General features: G+C 43.5%; 1 protein-coding gene across 5 annotated transcripts in view; it reads left to right on the top strand.

The window, feature by feature from the left end:
• DPP6 (dipeptidyl peptidase like 6) overlaps positions 1-19,459 on the top strand; it is a 792,069-nt gene that overhangs the window by 369,366 nt on the left and 403,244 nt on the right. The window lies entirely within an intron of this gene.

Consider the following 19,459-nt stretch of genomic DNA (forward strand, 5'->3'; position numbering starts at 1 on the left):
TTGAGTAAATGCTTGGTGTCAGTTAAAGAGAAACCTTTCTTGTGGGTAAAAGGAATTAATTTGTTTCAAGCCGGGTATCAAATACTGTTTGTGTATTTTTCATTTGGTCGGTTGTTCGTCGGCTGTAATGCATAACTTTTATTTGTTTTTACTGCTGAAACGGTTGATAAAACAGGAGATGACGGGTGCTCTACAGAGACTGAATTTAGGTGATACTACTATGTTTATATTTCATTAGTTTTCACTGTCTTGACAGCTGCCATAGAGTTTCTTTCCATCCTACGACCCTTCAATAACCACATGAAGGTTGGTACATGGCCCCAAGCCAGGAGACTATTGAATAGGAGTTTTTTATATTCTTCAGCAACATGGACAATACAGCTGACTCAGAAAGATCAGCCTCAATTAGATTTTCTTGGAGAATAATTGTCTTGGCAGAGTGAAAAAGCGAGGCCTGAGGTTGGAGTGAAAAAATGTGTCTGAGTGCTCCCTTGCTGCATTTGTGCATCCACATGCAGTAACTGGGTGCACAAATAGTAGCAAGCAATTGCCCATGCATTTTTGCATGCAGATAAAAGAACAGGAGAGGGAGCGGGAATTGTCAGCCCCAGTAATGCCAGCCTCAAGTATTCAAAAAAATCACAAGTGAGGCCTTAAAAAGAATCCTGAGCTTGGTTTAAAAATCATGAAACTGTTGGTTGGGTTCTGTGAGGGAGCTCAGCTCACCACTGCAGTGCCTCCTGCTGGCTGTCCTAGGAATTAGCTCTGGTTCACCAATGTGCCTTCATCTAGTGGCATCTCGCCGCTGTTGCTTCTGCCATCAGGACCCTTGTCGCTCTCAGGACTGCAGTGTCCTCTGCTGGACACAGCCCTCTGGCTGTGCCCCGCTTGGTTCTCTCCTCCCGCTTTCGCGGGGGACGACAGTGCTCTGTCCAGCCACTTGACTCAGTGGCAGACTGCAGTCCAGGGTCTAGCCACCTGTGTCAGTGGCAACTGGGGCCAAAGGGGCAGGGGACCGGCAGTCATGCACCGCATCATTTCCAACTTCTGCAATCTGTTTCCCTGGGCCACTTCCCTGCAGCTCTTGCACCTTCTTTTCCCTTGTATCAGGGCCTCAATCTAGCAGCAGTCAGCCAGGAGCTCACTCATACTCCCCTGACCCTGACCCTGCCCAGCACTGCTCAGACCACGGTGCTATCTCTTCTCCCTCCTCCAGGGCAGCCAGTTCTCCCTCCTCAAACTCCAAGGAGTGACTGAAGCCCCTCTGTTCAGCAGCCCTTCTTATATGGCCCAACCTGGCCCTGATTGGCTGTCTCTCTAAACCTTGTCCAGATTGGCTGTCTCTACAAGCCCTTTCCTAATTGGCTGCTTCCTGCACAGGCTCCGTGAGCTGCTTTAACCCCTTTTCTGCCAGTGTGGAGCAGATGCCCCACCACAGGTTCTTTTTATTTACCTTCAGGTGTCAGAACCTTTTCGCTGCACTTGGGTCACATTTTTAGGCTTTTCTCTGCAGCCACAGCGACTAGATGGTTTACGTATTTATTTTTAAATAAAAGTGGAGATTCTTGCTTGCAGGATCAGGGGCTTTAAGGAAAGCAACAAAAATTGTGAGACTTGTGAGACTGAGCAACACTGCAGTCCCTTTCCTGAAAGTATTGCTCTGAAGTCTTCCTTGGCCCCCTTGTATTCAAATGTTAAATTTGTTGCCTATTCCCTGGCTAGTGTCATTTCCCCTCTTTCTACTGTGTTGTCTGAGTCTTCAGCAGAGAGGAGAGGAATTGAGGCAAGGATGAGATAGGACTGAAGTAGCACAGGTACCTCCCCATGCCTTCTCTAGTGACAAAAGGCTGTCCGCCCTGCCTTCTTCTTACTCAGCTGATGCTCAGGATGTTGGCTGGGGCTCTAAATGCCCGCGAGTGGAGTTTACAAATGGGAAATAGCCTCACATTTTTAAGAAACTACATGCGAGGCAAATCCTGTCTTCCATTATTCCTGTGCAACTCAGTCGAAGTCTGTGGCAGTGCTTGTTTAGAAATGGAGTTGCAGATATCGACACCCTGGCTGTGTGTGTGTGTGTGTGTGTGTGTATATATATATATATATATATATATATATATATATATATATATATATATCTGCAGATCCTTATTTAGACAGCTGGGATTTGGCATGAGCTGACCAATTAACTCAAACAGCCAGGAAAAAATCAAATAGCTGTGGGAAACATTGAAGATAACAGATGAAAGAAAGTTGCCTGCAGAATCTTGATTCTACGCAATAAATTATTGCAGTCAAATTTAACTCCTACCCACTTTTCCAGGTATTAGAGAGCTAGAAATGATGCATATTTTGGCTAGAAGATCATCCACTATCTCTTATTGACAGGCGAGTAAAATTGGAACAAGGAAAAGCACTAATTAATCATTACTTCATGTAACCTTTACTAGGGTGTTATAGTCCTGACATTTAAATCCCACTTTGCAATGTTCATTTAATTACAGTGTGTTTTTTATGCAATGTCTTCTGAGGAATAACATGCACAAGTAGTCGGAGTGGGATTTTCAAAGGCGCCTAACAGAATTAAAGGATCAAGTCCCACTGAAAATCACCATCTCAAATAATATTTACTCATAGAGTACACCGTAAACCCAGTTAACATGTCACATACTCAGGGGAGAAATTGTTGAACCATGTGATAAATTGTTGGGCTCCCCGAAGCTCTTGTTGATCTCATTGGAGGCTTCTGCAGGCTCAGCACTCTTGAAAATCAAGCCATTTATTTAGGAGCTTCAGTATGGACTTAGTAGCCCAGCTATTCTTGCCTATGAAGAAGGATGTTTTTATTAGTATTTTGGTGAATTGGTCTTTATTTCCTAAATAGCTTAATTTTAAAAGAAACTAACAGCTAGCAAACTTGGAATAAATTAAATCAGTGTTTCCCAAACTTGGGACACCGCTTATGTAGGTTCGGCCAATCGCGGCTCCTACTGGCCAGTGGGAGGTGCTGGAAGCGGCAGTCAGCACATCCTCACACTGCTTCCAGCAGCTCCCATTGGCCTGGAGCAGTGAACCGCAGCCAGTGGGAGCTGCAATCAGCCAAACCTGAGGACGGGGCAGGTAAACAAACTGGCCCGGCCAGCCAGGGGCTTTCTCTTCACAAGTGGTGACCCAAGTTTGGGAAATACTGAATTAAATGAACTACTACTTCACACACCCCAGTGTATAGTCGAATTCTATCATCTGCATTTGGGAAAGGGTGGATAACCTTATGGCCAGTAATAATAAAGATGACAAGGGTAACTAAATCCAGAGTTTCAGGGCAGAAGACAATATTGCTGGGGTTTGCTTTTTTTCTTTGCACCCAACTGGTAATTGTGGAGCTGCATTGCCATTTTAGTGGCAGCACCGTTATTTAAAAATTACAGTGGGAGAGGCCTTATGAAAGGGGATGCTTTAAAATACCTATTCATATTATAATACTAATATTTGAATATAAGTAAATGGCTATATTGCTGTAATATATCCCCTTGCAGAATGGTGTGTTATTAAACCAACTCTCCTAGAAAAATATGAGTAGTCAGATAAATATATTTAGCATTTACTACCTGGAGTACTTTGTCTTCAGATCTCTTTAAAACAAAATATTCCACATGACATCCCAGAAAAGTAGCTAAATTGTAATATCCTCAGTCGACTGATGTGAGAACTGAGACTCTAGGGTGAAGCGAATTGCCCCAAGCCACACAGCAAGACTGTGGCATAGTTGGGAGGAAAAAATGAGTTTCTTTCTCCCACTTTCATGCTCAAACTGTGCAACCATGCTTTCTTTACTTCAAGTAATGCCCCATGTGGATAAAGGATATACAGTAACATTTTCAAAAGTTCATGAATGACTTTGGAGTCAAAGAGCCTAAAGCACTTTGGAAGAAGGGGCTTGGGCTCCGAAGTCACTTAGACACATTTGATATTTTTACCCATGATATTAATTTATTAATTCAGATTTCTGTGACTTTAAATAAGATAAGATCTCAAGCTCTGGGCACTTTTGGGGCACCTCTAGGGCTCTTGACAAACTTTTAGAACACTCTTTGTAAAATAGACTCCAGCAGTTACCCTAAGATCACAGTACCACTACAGCAACACAAATGATAAAACTTCCATATAAACCCCACCAGAGTTCCCCTAGAGCTTCAAAAAGAACAGGAGTACTTGTGGCACGTTAGAGACTAACAAATTTATTCCAGAATAAGCTTTCCTGAGCTACAGCTCACTTCTTTGGATGTATACGATGAAGTGAGCTGTAGCCCACGAAAGCTTATGTTGAAATAAATTTGTTAGTCTCTCAGGTGCCAGAAGTACTCCTGTTCTTTTTGCGAATACGGACTAACACGGTTGGTACTCTGAAACCTAGAGCTACAGCCTTTATCAGTGTGAAAAGAACCTTCAGGGCATGCTACAAGACGTAACAAAGTCAGATTGTTTTGTACTAAGGAGACTGAATTTAGCATGGAGTATTAATGATCGTAGAGTGCAGAAGCCCCAAATGTGATCAGGCTCATATTCTGCTAGGCATAGTCTAAGAGCCAATCCCTGCCCCAAAGATCTTGCACTGAAATTATTACATGTGCAGTGTGTCCACAGTGTTGTGTTTGTGGAGCTCCTAAACTGAGAGAACCTAAAATCTCAGTTCTTTTAGTGTCTGGGTGAATTCTAGAGCAGTGTGTGGCTGTGTGTGTGGTGACAACAGAGAACTGGGCTCATGTTCGGTCTGTCAGAGGTCCTTACTGTACATGGCTCCTGCTACCATACTATCTGAGCACCTCACAATCTCTATTGTAGTTAACCTTGCAACATACCGGTGAGGTAGGGAAGTGGATTAATAGTTAATAAGGAACCATTGGGATCATCTGGTCTGAGTTCCAGCATAGCACAGGCCATAGGACTTCCTTAAACTAATTCCTGTTTCCCCATTTTACAGCCTGGGAACTGAGGCACAGAGAGTCTTAAGCTAATTGCCCAGGATCACACATGTCTATGGCAGAGTGGAGTATTGAATCCATGTCTCAAGTTTGGGCAGTCCCCTAATAACTGGATGTTCCTTCCTCATTCTGAATTCAGTTTCTCACTTCCTTGCTTGATAGAGGCCAGAGCAGTAGAATCTATGTATGTGCTCGGCTCCCTTGGGGAATGAGTTAGTTTTGTGTCACTCTGCAGGAGTACCTGCTAGACGGTCAAGTGTGGCATTAGTGAGCACTTTGAAGAGAGCTCCTTTTAACTCTCCTGGTGGGCAGACGGTTTTGTTGATGGGAGTCATTTGGGAAGAAGGAAGCTTCATAAGGCTTTCAGAAAGGCCTAGGTTTGACCTCCTACTAGCTTATACAGCCTGGTGAGGTGCTCCGTTTTGTGCAACTTGGGAGGACATTTAGGCCAAGAAAGTGTGTGGAGGCTGATGGGGAGGGATTCCTAGCACTGACAGTAGAGGAGGGAAAAAGAATATTAAAAACATTTGATGGAGCGTAAATCCTATCCTTTCACCAGAAAGCCATATAGTGTCTCTATTTCCTTGTGTTGACTTTGGCAAATCTGCAAATAAAACTGGAGACAATGTCTGTGATGAAATATTCTGAATGGAATTTTTTCCCCTCTGGCTTTATAAACAAAAGCAGTTGTAATGGTGGCTAGACACAACCTGTTTGCCCTCAGAGCAACCAGTCCGTTTTCGAGAAGAGAAGTGTGCTGGCAGTGGGAGGACTGTGATAAATGTTGTTTTCAGGAAATACTTCCCAGTTAAGGAAGATAGCTCTTTGCCTCTAACTAATGATTGCAAATTACTCTCTTCTCCTGGCTTAATAGTTCAGTTTTAAACATACTTACAATACCTGCTCTGCTCTCCTGGTTGTCTGAAGAATTTGTACTCTTCTGTAAATGGTTTTAGGGTTGAACAACATTATTTTTTTCCTGTTTCCTAATTAGACTAATTGTCAATAATAATACCCTCCACCTCTCACTCCCCAAAAAAACCTACCCGATTTTAATATACAGTTAAGATTGTGAACACATACTAATTAGTAATGGGGAAACATGTTAGAACTGTAGTTATAAATGTTTGAAACCTAGAAAATTCTAATTTAAGGGTACATTTTTAAAAATTACATTTCTGGGAAGTCAGGTCAGCAGATGGCCCTGCTCTGGGTCTGATTCAAGGTTGCTAAGTAAAGGAGGCTTTTGTCTGTAGGGCCACTGCCTCGTTTCGTACAGAAGTTGGAAGTTGTGTAGTGATTGAGGCAGGGAAATATAGGAGAAGAAGGGAGGTTCTTATGGTTAAGGTAAACTGAATGTTAATTCAACTGAATGTTGCCATGCAGTTCCTGTGTGATGCTGGGCAAGTCACTTAACCCAAACTTTTCACAGGTGGTCACTAACTGTGTCCTCCTCATTTTCTGGGTGCCCGACTGTAGACCTTGGTATCTGAAGAGCAGAGCTCTCACAGCTGCAACTGAAGTCAATGGGAGCTGTTCCCTGAGCACATCAAGTGCTATAAAATGCTAAGTACTCTGTAGAATCAGGTTCTAGGCATCTCAAATCAGGGACCCAGAAATCAGTGGATATTCTTGACCTTAATCTCTGTTTGTGCTTTATTTCACAGTCTGTAAAATGAAGATAGTACCAACCCCTCAACTCATAGGGATGAGGTGGAAATAAATCTATTATGGTCTGTGAGACACAGATAGAATAGCGATGCACAACATTTGGAAATTAATTAGGAAATTAATAATGCATAGAGTTTAAGGCCAGAAATCCCATAGACCTGGGCATGGGTGGCCAGGCATAGTGGTCAGAGCTGTGGTGGTCAGGAATTGGAAGCTGGGCAGAAGCAAGGCTGAGAACAAGGCAAGCATAGGAAGGAGTGATCGCAGCTGTGGGTGTAGCGTTCAGCAGCCCCTGTCTAAGTGCTACTGCTGGGTTTAAGAGCAGAGCTGGCAATGCTGCTCAACAAATTGGGCGATCTGGACAATTACGGATTTCAGCTGCAGTTAGCTAGCTGATCCCAAGCCCAGATGCAGGCCCTCACTCCTAACTAGATCATCTAGTCTTACTTCTGTATATCACAGGCCACCAGCAGCACCTAGCACCTGCACACTAAATCAAACAACCAAAATTAGACCAAAGTATTAGAATCCTCAGGAAATAGATTATGATGTGCCATAGCCTGAAAATAGGAGGGATTGAGGTGCACCAGTGCTCAAGGACACTATAATGGCAAAGACATGATTGATTAAGTGAGATTGTCATGGGGTTCAGAGTGCAATCCACACCAGTGAGGGGTGTGTCACCAACCTGCCCTGTAACCTTGCTTCAACTCCTAGCCTGTGATGCTCACAGCCAGCCTACAAGCATGCGGGTCACACCTGGATTGTCTGTGTGCTGGACAGCCCTGCTTCTGCAGCTGTGACCCCAGCAGCCTGCCCACAGCCCCACTCTGACATCCACCAGCCTTGGTTACAACTAGCACGATGACTCCAGCACACTCCCACTCTTCAATTTTCCCTACACCATATGCTCTGCAATATCCAGCCCTCTGTTGGACAGTTCAGGAAAATAATTGTTTGTTCCTTGTAAAGAGACAAAGGCACATAGCAGCTTCCTAACTGGGGTAAATCCACGCTTCCCTGCAAACACAGCACTGAGTTGGCTTTTAGTAAAAAAAAAACCAAAAACAACAAATGTATTAACAACAGGACATAAGTTAATGATGCCAAATAAAGGAAATAATGTTAGAAAGGGTTACAGGCAAATACAACTGAAAACAAGTCTAAAATGTAATCTAGAAAGGTACACGCTTTGTTCAAGGTGGTTTTGCGTCTTCTTCCCAGCTATGACTGACTTACCACAGAAGTACCAGATGCAGACTTCCCATGTTTTCCTAAGTCAAAGACCTTTGCCTGAACAGTTTTCTCATTTGTATTTAATTTCAAGAGGCTTCAATCCCTTCTTGGCTGAAGGACCCATTTTCTCAGTTTGCAAGAGCTCTGGCCTCTTATGTCTGTCTAGTGATAGAGAACTTAGGGGTTCTCTGTCCCTACCTTTTCACAGTCCAGTAAACCTTTGGAAAAGCATTTCGCTCAAAGTTCACTGACCTCACTTCAAGAGGCAGGATGACCTCATGCTGTTCCTCCCATCCTGTGCTCTTCTCATCCCCTTGATGATTTCTGTGGAAATGGGGCCTCCACTGTTTTGGGGTCACGCCTAGCTTAATTTCTTTGGAGACAAGTAGATAGCTGTGGGGAGCACTGAATGGTCAGGCCAGCTGAAACCCAGTATCTGATACTAGTGAGGTTCCTGCCCTCTGGCATGGGGATGCCCATAGGCTCAGATCAGCAGAGCACATAGTTTAGGGAAAATTCAGGGGTGCTGAGGTCACTGTGCTGGTTGTAATCAAAGCTGATGGAAGTCAGAGTGGGGCTGTGGGCAGGCTCCTGGGGTCACAGCTGCTGAACCAGGGCTGTCTAGCACATGGACACTCATGGTGTGACCTCCATGCTTATAGGCTGGCTGTGAGTGTCCCAGGCTGTGAGTGTAGCTGCGAGCTACAGCAGCAGGATCTTTCAGGCACCCAAGGTTATTGGGCAGGTGGTGGTGCCCCCCCCACCCCCCGGTCTAGATTGCACTCTGACAGAGAGTGTCCGAGTCAGTCCAGGAAAGTGACTTGTTCTTTGTGCTGCAGAGGAAGGTGACAATCCCGCCACCGCACTCTCATTCTGTCCTGGTGGAAGATTCCTTCCCGATGCCATATATGGCGATCAGTTAGTCCCTGAGCATGTGAGCAAGAACCAGCCGGGCAAGCATCTGAGACAGAGTATGTCCATCCCATCCAGTGTCCCATCTCCAGCTGCAGCCATCCTTGATGCTTCAGAGGAAGCAGACCAAGCTCTGCCCTTAGAATACATGGTGTGGGGAATCTCTTCCTGACCCATTTCGGTGGACAGCTGAAGCCCAGAAGCATGAGCTTTTAGAAAGACATATACTGGAAGCAACCTCCAGGGCTGCTGAGCTCATCTTAAGCAACCCTGTCATACAATCACATTCATAAATTTGACTGACTCTCTTGAAACTAATTAAATTGTTTGCTCTGGTAGCTCCTTTTGGGAGGTTGTTCTATATCATCACTCCTCTAATGGTTAGAAACCTTTTAATTTCCAGCCTGAATTTGTTCATGGCCATTTTGTATTTGTTCTTGTGCCAACATTGTCCGTTAGCTTAAATAGTTCTCCACCCTCCCTGGTGCTTACTCCCACCCCAATGTATTTGTGGAGAACATATATATTTTCCCTGATCATCCTAGTAGCTCTTCTCTGCACCTGTTTCAATTTGAATTAATCTTACTTGAACATGGGTGACCAGAGTTGTGCCTAGGATTCCAAATGAGGTTTTGCCACTGCCTTGTACAATGGCATTAATACTTCTCTATCTCTTCAAGGAATGCCTCACAAGGGACATCCTAGGGTCACATTTGTCTTTTTCACAGCTGCATCACATTGGTGGCTCATTGTCATCCTGTGATTGACCCACGCACCCAAGTCTCTCTCCAACTCTGTCAGTTCCAACTGATGAGCTCCCAACTTGTAGCCACAATTTTTATTATTAGACCCTAAGCGCACGTCCTTGCACTTTGTATATTGAATTTCAACCCATTTCTGTTACTCCAGTCTTCAAGGTCATCTAGATCTTCCTGTGTAATATTCTGATCTTCCTCTGTATTGACAATGCCTCCCGCCTTTGGCTCATCAGCTAATTCTGCCTTCAGAGCAGTGTTTGAATGATGTGCAGTAAATAAGGTCTAAGGCCACACATTGAATGAGGATAAAACAAAATATTGAATAGCTGCTCATTAGGTGAGTACCATCCGTCCTGTGCACTGAATGAGGCAGGGGTCCTGTGGAAAAAATAGTATGTGATCATGCACTTAAAGATTATTATACTGCATACACTCAAGGAGTCTGAAGTAAGCTTGCCCAGGCAACTGTTCCTAACTTTTGAGTACTTGACTTTGCAACTTTAACATTCTTTTTAAGGTCTTTTTTGTGGTTAATATTCAACAAGGGTGAAATTTTTCATAAGCATTCCGTGTTAGCCACACTCTTCTGCCATTAACATCAATGGGTGTTTCACCATTGACTTCAGTGGAAGCAGAGTTAGGCCAGTGTTGAGTGTGTTTAAGATCCCACATGATGACTGTAATACTGCTGAACCATAAGTGCTCTGAGAAATACACTGATAGAAAATACCATAGCTTATTTCAATGTGTGAAGTCTGCAAAGGACTTGTTACTCCTAAGGGCTGTCTGATTTCTCTGTTATACATATACAATATGCTAAAATTAGTTGTTGGCAGTGTTTACTGTTATTTGCTAGTGCTTAACATGAGTGTACACAATTTCTCATATTAACCTTGAATACCAAATTTCAATAACCTGACTCTGATTTTTAGCCTCATTGAAGTATTTTATTTGGTATGCATAGGTTTAAAGGACCTAGGGTACAATTTTATTATATTATACTACCACTGCAAACCCCAAGCTAGACCATAGCGCCATTGTGCTAAATATTGTGCCTACATGACTCTGAACAGTTTACAATCTAAAGAGACACAAAATGGGAGAAAGGAAGTACAGTATTTCTTATTCCTGTTTTACTCTTGGGGAGCTCAAGTAAAGAAAGATTAAGTGACTTGCCCAAAGTCATACTGGAAGCCTTAGGTAGAGCCAGTGACTGAACACAGATCTCCTGAGTCCTATGCATGTGCTTTAACTTCAAGACCCCTGTTCCTCACTTTTCCTTTAAGAACATCATATTCAAAGTTGATGTATATGCTAAGCTATCTCTGTATCCTATTACGGTTTCTCCCCCTCCCCCAAAAAAATCTTTGAGTATGCAATATACTTGAGAATATTGGGATAGTGACAAATGGTTGCCTCCCTCTATCAACAAGACATAAACGTTTTATTAAAGCTAATGTTAAAGTATGTTATACATAGGTTGAGAAAAGAGTGTCTGTACATCTGGGTATAGTGCTTAGATTATCCACAAATACAGAGTTTGTTTTTAAAAGTCATATGATACATAGAGTACATATTCAGCAATAACCCAAATGTAGGTGAATACATTTAAGGATACAGTTTAGATATTAGCATCCAAGTATTCGGGTACATCACTCATGAGAAGTTGTACAGAGATTTGGTTGTGGAAAGCAAAATATATCAATGAGTGGAGACTGCCCTTTAGTAATTGAGAATTAGGGTAGGTTGTCCATTTAGGAAATACAATCTCTCAGGGAAGTCTTTCAGTTACTTTTCTTACTGCACTTCTCATCGACACTCCAGCTCATCCCTCCTGGTATTGTTGATGTCCGGTGATGTGTTCTATGTAGATGTCCCTCAGTCATCTGATGGCATCCAACACCATGAGTTGGCATATCAGCCGAGTGTAGCATTGACCGATTCTGCATTCTCACAACACTCACTCGTTATTGGGGTGTGACGATCAGTGCGTCTATCTGAACCTGGTAACCCCTAACTCTCAAGGGGTCAACCAGAGGGGCTTATTTCTCCACCTTTCGAGTTTGGGCATTGTGGAAGGCCGGGGTCCTGTTCTCAAAGGGCACTGTGATGACCACCATGATGATCTTCTTCCGGTACTCATTGGTGATGACGATGTCCGGTCGCAGTTGGCTGTCAGTTCCAGGGATGGTGGAGTTCACAGCAACCTTCCCTATGGGTGATGGGATGGCTCTGACCAGGCGATCTTGGATGGCATTGTGTCGCAGCTGCCAGACTCTAGAATGGGGCTTGCAGCTACTACACAGGATGCGGGATAGTGTCTCATTGGCATAGCCACACTTCCTACCTCGCTTGTCCCAATTCCCATGGTGAATGGCTCCAGTCAGTGGAATGCAGTCAAGCCAGGTCCTGTGGATGAACTTCCAGTTGGCAAATCGGGTGAAGCTGCCCCCGAGGAGGAAGTGGTTGCTGGCATCCCACTTGCACATCACCTCGAACATCTTGCCCTCGTCCAGCTTCTGCTTCAGGTTTTCCACATACTGGCAGCAGATGGCATCCTTCAGGCAGGGCCGGCGCTACCATTTAGGCAGCCTAGGTAATCGCCTAGGGCGCCAGAATAATTGGTGGGTGCCGTTTTGCCGGAGGGGAGGCAGGCGGGCTCCGGTGGAGCTGCCGCAGTGGTGCCTGCGGAGGGTCCGGCACTCCGCGGCTCCGGTGGAGCTGCCGTAGTCGTGCCTGCGGACGGTCGGCTGCTCGCGCAGCTCCGATGGGCCTCCTGCAGGCACCACTGCGGCAGCTCCACCGGAGCCGCGGGACGGCGAAATTGCCGTCCGCCTAGGGTGCCCAAACCCCTAGTGCCGGTCCTGCCTTCAGGGTCCTCTCCAGCATGGTTCTAGCTTTCGGACTGAGGATTGTGCGGTCCATGTTCTTCACATTATTATTTTTCCCATCCCGCTTACCACATGCCTCTTTGTACTCTTAAACAATTGTAAATCAGAAGGTAGTCATTGCTGATGCTACAGCAAATGACTGACTACACAAGAAGGAAAAAGTCACAACAACATATAATTTCATGCACTGATTTTTTTTGATGTTGTCATGCAAACATTTTCAACATTAAGAAGCAAACTATTATAACTATATTGTTATGATTTATTGTGCAATGCAAGAAAAACTTAGTTTTTTTAAATATGTGTTACAAATGCAAGTAGAACTAGTCTTTACGGTGAGGCATCACAATATATACTAGACCAGATCTGCTCCCAGACTGCTGCACTGGTCAGTACAGTATGGGGAGGAGATGAGCAGCCCTCAGTGGTGAAGAAGAAGTTAAGGACTATTTAAAAAAACTGGACGTGCACAAGGGTGCTGAGGGAGTTGGCTGATGTGATTGCAGAGCCATTGGTCATTATCTCTGAAAACTCTGGGAGATCGGGGGAGGTCCCGAATGATTGGAAAAAGGCAAATATAGTGCTCATCTTTAAAAAAGGGAAGAAGGAGAATCCGGGGAACTACAGACTGGTCAGCCGCACCTCAGTCCCTGGAAAAATCATGGAATAGGTCCTCAAGGAATCCATTTTGAAGAACTTGGAGGAGAAGAAGGTGATCAGGAACAATCAACATGGATTCGTCACGGGCAGGTCATTGCTGACCAATTTGATTGCCTTCTGTGATGAAATACTGGCTTTGTGGATATGGGGGAATACTTGACTTTAGCAAAGCTTTTAATACAGTCTCCCACAGTATTCTTGCCAGCAAGTTAAAAAAGTATGGATTGGATGAATGGACTATAAGGTGGACAGAAAGCTGGTTAGCTCGTTGGGCTCAATGAGTCATGATCAACTGCTCGATGTCTAGTTGACAGCCGGTATCAAGCGGAGTGCCCCAGGGGTCAGTTCCGGGGCTGGTTTTGTTCAACATCTTCATTAATGATCTGGATGATGGGATGAATAGCATCTGTAGCAGGTTTGCGGATGACACCAAGCTGTGGGGAGAGGTAGATACACTGGAGTGTAGGGACAGAGTCCAGAGTGACCTAGAAAAATTAGAGGATTGGGCCAAAAGAAATCTGATGAGGTTCAACAAGGACAAGTACAGAGTCTTGCACTTAGGATGGAAGAATCCCATGCACTGCTACAGACTGGGGACCGACTGGCTAAGTGGCAGTTCTGCAGAAAAGGACCTGGGGATTACAGTGGATGAGAAGCTGGATATTAGTCAACAGTTTGCCTTGTTGCCAGGAAGGCTAATGGCATATTGGGCTGTTTTAGTAGGAGCATTGCCAGCAGATCGAGGGAAGTGATTATTCCCCTCTACTTGGCACTGATGATGTCACATCCGGAGTATTGCATCCTATCTGGAGTATTTGGGCCTCCCACTATAGAAAGGATGTGGACAAACTGAAGAGAGTCCAGCAAAGGGCAACAAAAATAATTAGAGGGGGTGGGGCACATGGTTTACGAGGAGAGGCTGAGGGAACTGGCTTGTTTAGTCTGCAGAAGAGAAGAGTGAGGGGGGATTTGATAGCAGCCTTCAACTTCCTGAAATGGAGGTTCCAAACAGCTAGGCTGTTCTCAATGGTGGCAGATGACAGAACAAGAAGCAATGGTCTCAAGTTGCAGTGAGGGAGGTATAGGTTGGATATTAGGAAACACCTTCAGTAGGAGGGTGGTGAAGCACTTGAATGGGTTACGTAAGGAGGTGGTGGAATCTCCATCCTTATAGTTTTTTAAGGTCAGGCTTGACAAACCCTGGCTGGGCTGATTTAGTTGGGGTTGGTCCTTCTTTGCACAGGGGGTTGGACTAGATGACCTCTTGTGGTCTTTTCTGACCCTAATCTTCTACAATTCTATGGTAATTTAACACCTAGGTATAAGAAGTGCCTGTGCTAGCCACTGGAAGCTGTCCAATTTGGCAGCCTAAAAATGTGCTTTGAAAAAATACCTATTAGCTGTTTCCCCCAATGGAAGAAGCTTTGCTCTGCTATATATTTGTTTCTCCATTGGTCTGCTGCTTCATATCTACTATATAGAGTTTGGATAAAGCTAATGATAATACCTTGCACTTTTTTGCAAAGTACTTTACAAACATCATTATCTTAATTGCTCTTCACAAAGCCCCGTAGTAATATGGTTGCCACTTGCCAGATGGACAAACTGAGATGCAGAGAGGTTAAGTGACTGGCCCAAGGCCAAGGTGGGAGGAGTCAATTCAAAGATGGATTAGAATTCAAGGAAAATGAGTAACTCCTATTGACATCAGTTGATCTCACTTATTTGAAACGGAATTATATATATCCTGCAGGAGATATACTACTCAACTTCTCACACCATTAGACTACTGCTCTCCCTCTCTGTGGCTTTCATTAGCCGGTGAGTAGAAGTTCTATTTCTATTATTATTTTATTTATTTGCATTGTGGTTGCACCTAGGAGCCCCATTTCTGGATTAGTACCCTGTTGTGCTAGGTGCTGTAGAAACACAGGACAAAATACTTGAGGGGGCCACGTAGGGATCTGGGGCAAAATCAGTACTTGTTCCTGCTAGTGAAGGCAGGGGGCTGGACTTGATGACCTTTCAGAGTCCCTTCCAGTTCTGTGAGATAGACAATAGGTGGAGATAGATAAGCAGTGGAGCACAGGAAATAATAAGACAATGGAGCTTGTTTTCCTCCCAGGAGAGGGAACAGGGTAGCAGATGTGTGATAAGTGTGTTACAGTGATCTACTAAAGAAGGTGATCCATAACTAACAACCGTGAAGAAAGACCATAAAACTACAGATAAGTGAATAGAAACAAATGGGCCTCCCATGTGAAACTGAGCACTATTTTGGAACACAATGTTGTCTTCAAAGGGACTTCAAGTGGAATCCCTTCCCCATCTTTGATTCAAGAAGAAAATCCAGAGTGCAGCTCAAAAAGGTCTATAATAGGGCTAGATAATCTAGGTAGTGGAGGCCCTACAATGCTTAATGCATGAAATGGCTACAGAATCATAATTCAAAGGGTAAGTCAAACACTCTGCTTTCATTATTCCTCCTCTCCAGATATTTAACCCCTTTCTCTGCTGTATGGGTTCCAGAAATGTTCATTTCTAGAGCACAGAATGTCCTATTTTAAGTTCCTCTGAAACTCCTAATCAAATTATGACAATCCACAAGACCGTAGGATTTTAAATGCTAAGGGCAGAATGAGTTCAAGTAAAGCTTCCAGCAAGCTGAGAGTCTGATCTTGCCCCACATAGGCAGGTAAATGCCATTGTGCATCTTATAAAATTAGCCAATAGCTGTGTATGCAAAAGAACAGTGGCTGATTTCACATGATGTGCATTACATAAGAATATAAGAACGTCCGTACTGGGTCAGACCAAAGGTCCAGCTAGCCCAGTATCCTGTCTACCGACAATGGCCAATGTCAGGTGCCCCAGAGGGAGTGAACCTAACAGGTAATGATCAAGTGATCTCTCTCCTGCCATCCATCTCCACCCTCTGACAAGCAGGCTAGGGACACCATTACTTACCCATCCTGTCTAATAGCCATTAATGGACTTAACCACCATGAATATATCCAGTTCTCTTTTAAACTCTGTTACAGTCCTAGCCTTCACAACCTCCTCAGGCAAGGAGTTCCACAAGTTGAGTATGCACTGTGTGAAGAAGAACTTCCTTTTATTTGTTTTAAACTTGATGCCCATTAATTCCATTTGGTGACCCCTAGTTCTTGTATTATGGGAATAAGTAAATAACTTTTCCTTTTCTACTTTCTCCACATCACTCATGATTTTCATCGATTCTAGGACTGGAAGGGACCTCAAGAGGTCATCGAGTCCAGTCTCCTGCCCTCATGGCAGGACCAATTCTGTCTAGACCATCCCTAACCTACTCTTAAATATCTCCAGAGATGGAGATTCCACAACCTCCCTAGGCAATTTATTCCAGTGTTTAACCACCCTGAAAGTTGAGAACTTTTTCCTTTTATATACCTCTATCATATCCCCCCTTAGTCTCCTCTTTTCCAAGCTGAAAAGTCCTAGACTCTTTAATCTCTCCTTATATGGGACCCGTTCCAACCCCCTAATCATTTTAGTTGCCCTTCTCTGAACCTTTTCTAATGCCGGTATATCTTTTTTGAGATAAGGAGACCACATCTGTATGCAGTATTCAAGATGTGGGTGTGCCATCAATTTATATAAGGGCAATAATATATTCTCCTTATTTTCTATCCCCTTTTCAATTATTCTTAACATCCCTGTTTGTTTGTTTGACTGCCTCTGCACACTGCGTGGACATCTTCAGAGAACTATCCACGATGACTCCAAGATCTTTTTCCTGATTTGAAGTTAAAATTTGTAGTTAAATTAGCCACCATCATATTGTATGTATAGTTGGGGTTATTTTTTCCATGTGCATTACTTTACATTTATCTACATTAATTTTCATTTGCCATTTTGTTGCCCGATCACTTAGTTTTGTGAGATCTTTCTGAAGTTCTTCACAGTCTGTTTTGGTCTTAACTACCTTGAGCAGGTCAGTATTATCTGCAAACTTTGCCACCTCACTGTTTACCCCTTTCTCCAGATCATTTATGAATAAGTTGAATAGGATTGGTCCTAGGACTGACCCTTGGTGAACACCACTAATTACCCCTCTCCATTCTGAGAATTTACCATTAATTCCTACCCGTGATGCATGCCCACATCTGAAAGGTAGGCCAAGCTCTGTATTTCTGTTAAAATTCAGCAGAATGAAATCTCAGTCGTTTATCAACCACACATTAAGCGTTATTTCTGCAAGAGGCAAGATTTCCACTGCCAGAATGTTTGTAATTATGTGGCTGAATTCTGTGCTTTGGTGCACACCTGTGGTTCTTGTAGTCATCCTTAGGAATGCTACACATACATATGAAGGGAGAATTCAGCCCCTCATCTCTAGGTGCCTTTTTCAAACAGCTGGTTTAATGAGCTGCAGAGTGAAAATTTTGCTTTTTATTCATCTCACAAGAGATTTTTGTAAAATAAAGAGAGATTTCTATTGCAAACTGAATTGTCATGCGTTACAAGGATCTGTTCAGTAATAAAGGAAATTATTACAAGAGCTGGATACAATGAGTGGCTATAACTTTACCAATTTCTTCTGAAACTTTAGTTATTTACTTAGGACTAGATTGAGACTTTACTCCCCATGCTGACTAAGGGACAGTGTATAGCAGCACCCGTCAGGAGAATCCCTGGGGAGGAATTGTGACTTCTCCAGATATCTGGAGGGAAGTAACTTATTGTAGCACTAAGAAGGATTCAGTTTTACCTCTCTTTTTGTGCTGTCCCACCTCTGCTAGCTGGTGAATTCAAGGGTCTGTAGTGGCCCAAGGTTCTACCCAGAGACAACCTGTGCCTACCAACAATGGGGGGAGGGGAAAGGGGAGGGCACAGAGTCAGGGCAGCTGGCTTCAGCAGTGTTACTGAGCATGCTCAGTCCACGTAAGCATGCTCAGTACAAGCCAAGGAGCAAAAGGAGGCGGGGACATATGACCCTGTATGCCCTCCCCCCACATCACCTCTGCAGGCCATGATCTACCTTTCTATACCTCCTCCTCACCCAGTTGTGTCAGGGAGTTTACAGAAAGTAGATTTTGCTCCTTTGCACAGCTAAATAAGACAAGGTCACTATGTAGCCCATAATGGATTAAAAATTCGGCCATCAATCGGAGTATTTAGTAAAGTGAGCAGGATTTGGTCTATTATCTACAGTAATTGGTATAAACTCTCCAGTAATTGGTATAAAACCCTCTATGAACAACTTCAACAAAACCCTCTAACCAAGCTATTATAAATACAGAACAAGTGTTAATCTTGGAAACTTGGATTACGAAGCATTTAATGAGAAACAGAGAGAGAATTCAGTTTAACCAGTAATTGCATGTCAGCTCCATCAAATGTCTGGGTTATTTAAAACACATCTACCACAGCAAGTGATATCTGGAGCCATTAAATCCTGCTATTTGACGCACTGTTATCCCTTTTAGTTTGATTTCTTAACTGACTCTTAGATTCTTTCCCATTTATTTACATTTCTTACTAAAACAGCATATTATCTGTCTTCCATAAGATCTTGCACATCCGTGTTACTTCAGCAAAATCCCATCTCTTAGGGGGCTGCTCTAGATGGCATTCTTGCAATTTTTAGCCAAGATCTAAATTGTTTTCTTTTACTGAAACCCAAATTGTTCTAAGATGTGGGAGTCTTGTGAAGAACTGGTGGAGTGGACTACATGGGGGTCGTGCAGAGTTGCGCTGGCCCAGGTGACAGCACTGGGATGCACTTGGCAGATAGGAAAAGCAAGCCTACTCTCATCTCTCTTTGAGATAGTGCAGCATTCTTTTTTCTCTGCACTGGGTCTGCTCTTCTGGCCAGCACATAGATTTGGATGGAATTTCCTCCTTACATCCTTCAAGATGCCTTGTGAACCTGAGAGTGCTAAGAGGGAGCAGCCCCTATTATCTGGAGAGCACAGGAACTACAATTGTGATTGGTATCTGGGTAGGAATATAAGGGGATGGGTGAGTTCTTGCAGCATTTTCCAATGGGGCCATTCCCAATTGAGCCCCAGGGAATTATTTATTAGGGTACAACTCTGATCTCAGAGACACAGGGATGATTATCCATGTATTGTGATAAAGTAGATTTGTCTGTGTTGGTTTTTGTTACAAACTACATTCCCCACCTCTCAATATATGTGATATCAGAACTGGAAGCTTACTGCAATGCATTAAAGATATTTTTTTTCTGTTCAGTTTTCTTAATAATGACAGGAAACTTTTGCTAGGTTTTTTAAAAATGTTTTTAATTTGATTTTTGAAACACAAAATTATCTGCCCATACCCATCTAGATTCAGTAACTGCATCAAC

The sequence above is a fragment of the Gopherus flavomarginatus genome, chromosome 2 (genome assembly GCF_025201925.1).
Source record: "Gopherus flavomarginatus isolate rGopFla2 chromosome 2, rGopFla2.mat.asm, whole genome shotgun sequence".
In the NCBI taxonomy this organism is placed as follows: Eukaryota; Metazoa; Chordata; order Testudines; family Testudinidae; genus Gopherus; species Gopherus flavomarginatus.